Here is a 4,416-nt window from a genome sequence, read left to right on the forward strand (position 1 = left end):
TAAAGATGTGCTTGAGTTCTAGTTACAATCACTAAAAATTCATGGTATGAAACCACAATTTATTTTGTACCAACCTAATAAGATTGAGAAAATGGCAAGAAATGCTAACCAAGAACAGAACTCTTTTGTGGTGGATGATGGAAATTATGGGAGAGCCCCAACCCTGAACCTTCCTAGATACTGCCACTGGTACACATCACATGCCAGCCTTTGTGCTAAGAACACAAAGGTTAACAAAAACAGGCTCTCTAGCCTCAGGAAGTTTACAGAATAGAGAGAAGCTGAGAGTTGCTTAGGAATGAAACGACCATTTCTAACAGAGATCAGGGCACCGAAAAGAAAAGGAACTGAAGAGCCCTCAGCCAAAGGAGATTGAGCAAGGTGGCGCAGAGAAGGGGCCAAGACTTCTGGAGGAAGTGATGATTGGGATGAGGGCTGGATGATGAAGGGATGACGGGGTGACATAGGGTGGAGTGTAGGGAAGAGCATTCAAGACACAGGGAACAGCATGGATTGTCCCAGGGCCCAAAAAGTACCCCTGGAAGAATGAGTGAGATGAGGCTGAGGAAGGAAGCAGGGTGCACGCCCCTGACAACACCCAAACTGCAGTATTTACTAAAAAATAAAGTTAAAACATGGTTTAGCTCTTTAAACCATGTTTTTAATACTAAGAACTCACTCCTTAATTAATTGAATATAGTTCTACTTTAAATCTATGCATGGAAAATAATTCTTTGCTTTTGGCTGGGGATTGTAATAAAGGGAATTCAGTTTGGTTTGGGACTAGAATAAAGGAGGTTTCAATTCAACAAACAGTTCTCAAGCACCATCTACATGGCTGGCACTAGTTGAAAAGAGATACCAGACCAGTCAGATGGTCCTCAGGGCCTATTCATACATCCAGAACTATACAAAACCATCTAGGACATTCAGAAAATAACCAAAGAGAGAGATGCATGCATGGGGCAACATTCACTGAACATTTGCATCTAGCTGAACTTGAGAAACCTGTATGCAGGTCAGGAAGCAACAGTTAGAACTGAACATGGCCAACAACAGACTGGTTCCAAATATGAAAAGGAGTATGTCAAGGCTGTATATTGTCACCCTGCTTATTTAACTTATATGCAGAGTACATCATGAGAAACTCTGGGCTGGAGGAAGCACAAACTGGAATCAAGATTGCTGGGAGAAATATCAATCACCTCAGATATGCACATGACACCACCCTTATGGCAGAAAGTGAAGAAGAACTAAAGAGCCTCTTGATGAAAGTGAAAGAGGAGAGTGAAAAAGTTGGCTTAAAGCTCAACATTCAGAAAACTAAGATCATGGCATCCGGTCCCATCGCTTCATGGCAAATAGATGGGGAAACAGGGGAAATGGTGACAGACTTTATTTTGGGGGGCTCCATAATCACTGCAGATGGTGATTGAAGCTATGAAATTAAAAGATGCTTACTCCTTGGAAGGAAAGTTATGACCAACCTAGACAGCATATTAAAAAGCAGAGACATTACTTTGCCAACAAAGGTCCATCTAGTCAAGTCTATGGTTTTTCCAGTGGTCCTGTATGGATACGAGAGTTGGCCTGTAAAGAAAGCTGAGTGCTGAAGAATTGATGCTTTTGAACTGTGGTGTTGGAGAAAACTCTTGAGAGTCCCTTGGACTGCAAGGAGATCCAACCAGTCCATCCTAAAGGAGATCAGTCCTGGGTGTTCATTGGAAGGACTGATGCTGAAGCTGAAACTCCAGTACTTTGGCCACCTCATGGGAAGAGCTGACTCATTTGAAAAGACCCTGATGCTGGGAAAGATTGAGGGCAGGAGGAGAAGGGGACAACAGAGGATGAGATGGTTGGATGGCATCACCGATTCAATGGACATGAGTTTGAGTAAATTCTGGGAGTTGGTGATGGACAGGGAGGCCTGGCGTGCTGCGGTTCATGGGGTCGCAAACAGTCAGACACGACTGAGCGACTGAACTGAACTGAGGGCCTCAAAATTGTAAACTTCTTCAAGGCAAGGCATGCCTTACTCACCCCTGTAACCTGGAGTACTTAACAGTATGAAGAAGTAGTTAGAAATTCAGGTCATGGAGTCAGATAAGGGCAGATTCTAGGCCCAGCGTTGTTTCCTTACTAGCAGTATAACTTTGGGCAAGTTATTTAACTATTCTGTGCCAAAAATGAGATTAGTTTCCTATCAAATATGATGGTAGGAAGATTAAGATAGAGCACATAAAGCTTTGCACAGAGCCAAATTCATAGTAAGCACTCAAGAAAGGTGAGCCCTCATTGTTAGTTCACTGTCTTAGGGAAGCAGGGGTTCAAAGTGTCGGCTGAGAAAATTCCCTGGCGGTCCAGTGGTTAGGACTCAGCACTTTCACTGCTGAGGTCTGGGTTCAATCCCCAGTCCAGGAACTAAGATTTCCACAAGCCGAGTGACACAGCAAAAAAAAAAAAAAGAAAAGAAAATGTGCTGAATTACCGAAGATCAGGCTTTTATTCTCAGCTCTGTTCAAAGCCTTCAAAAAATTTCTGCTTTTTTCTCTTATGGTGAAGAATTTATTAATAGTGGTTTCCTATGTAACTGCAAGAGGAGGATAAATTCATTTTAAAGGCATATGTGAGAATAGAAATTGATGGACAGCCAGCAACAGAGAATGGGTCTTTCTTAACATCTTAAGAGAATAACTACACCCACAAAGAATGAGGTAAGAGTTTGGGATTATGCCCAATATTGAAAAAATTCAGTAACTATTGAGAGGAGCCCTTTTACACAGTTAGAACAGAGTACCATCCAAGAGAAACCCCCTGACCCAAGATAAGGAATAACACAAACAGAATGACTAATATTAGCAGACTGCGTTCAGTCTCCTTATGGCGATTTAGAACTGAAAAGACTATGGGCAAATGTTTATCATCATTACTGTTAATAATTATTACTTTGCCTATATAGTCATTACTTAAATATGACAGAATAGCTAAGATTCCACAATTCATACAAACACAGCAAGGCAGAGACAGAAGATCCGAGCTGAATTCTCAAGCACGCTTCTTCACAAAGGCATAGTTTCTGCTAAACACGTGAGTCAAAGCAAAGGAACAAGCAATACCACAAACTCAATTTTCTCATTGCAAGGGGGAACACCCTTTGTGGATTGGTTTTATAGAGTCTCAGAATTTTCAGTTTGGAAGAAATTTTACAAGACCCTATAGATTAACTTCTAATCTACAGGATCACTATCCTGGTCACTGGATTAAAAAGGGAGAAAGGGAGGAATACATACAGGGAGGAAGAGGTTCAGGGATAAATTCAGAACCCTGCAACTCATTACTTACCTAATTCTGTGTCTCCTCTCAGGCTGACTTCAAACCATGGATAGCCATTGGGTGGGAGTTTTTCACCAGGTATAGAGAAGCCATACTGTATTCAAGGCCTCAATGGGTTCATTCTGTCTTCAATAATAACTCGAGTACTACCCTGGAAACTTTGTGTTAGATAATCCAGACCCACACCCAGGACTGTGATTTACACTGCATTCTTAACCATTTACTGGATAAGGCCATATGCTACAGAATCATTATGGGCCAATGGACATCTTTCTGAACGTTTATTGGAAGGCCCAGTAGGTAACCCACTTTGTTATAAATATTAAAATCAGGATAAAGGATATTCAACACATGACACTCAGTAACAGTATTAAGTGAATAAAACGGGCGTTTCTTCCCTTACTAATTTCTATGCTGCTGAATTTCCCTGGTGAGCAGTTCTCCACTGGAACTTCCCTTCTTCCCCCCCTTTCAAACTCCTCCCTCCCACAAAACATAACATGTTTCAAACTACAGAAGATCTCATAGTCTAATGAGTGAAAAAAGACATTTACTCCCTCCTGAAGGTTTGAAGTATCACAGCATTGCCAGTCACATGAATAAATTGGGAGACTGGAGCTCCAGGTACGTTGCACCCCAGGGACCATAAAACAAAGTCGGAAGCTAAATGCCATGAGAGTGGTCTGAATAAACTGGGGCAAGAGTCCTTGAAAGGGAAGACATCTCTTCTGATAGGAGTGCTGAGGGAAAACCCAATACAGAAGATGTAGTCTTCCTGGGTTTAGGCAGGCATAGGATTTTGGTAAGGAAAATAGCATGAAGTAAAGATCTATTGTTGATGTGGAGATTTTTAAAGTGTAGATCCTGGGCTTGCAACATTAGCAACACCTGGGAACTTGTTAGAAATGCAGATTCTAGAGTCCGTGCTTGCCCTGTTCAATCAGAAATGAGTCTTAGCATTCCGTGGTTAGTAAGTATCCAGGTGACTCTGGTACATACTCTTGTTTGAGTTTCAATCATCTAGATTTAAAACTTTGAACCTGGAGTCAGTGAACTTAATTGAGGAAAGCAATACATCTTTAT

The 4,416-nt window shown here is 41.6% G+C and overlaps 1 non-coding gene across 1 annotated transcript; it reads left to right on the forward strand.

The window, feature by feature from the left end:
- Positions 1 to 2,349: 2,349 nt before the first annotated feature.
- Positions 2,350 to 2,421, forward strand: TRNAE-UUC. Its single transcript has one exon. It is a non-coding gene; the product is annotated as a tRNA-Glu (tRNA).
- Positions 2,422 to 4,416: the final 1,995 nt, after the last annotated feature.

The sequence above is a fragment of the Cervus canadensis genome, chromosome 25 (genome assembly GCF_019320065.1).
Source record: "Cervus canadensis isolate Bull #8, Minnesota chromosome 25, ASM1932006v1, whole genome shotgun sequence".
NCBI classification, from domain to species: Eukaryota; Metazoa; Chordata; class Mammalia; order Artiodactyla; family Cervidae; genus Cervus; species Cervus canadensis.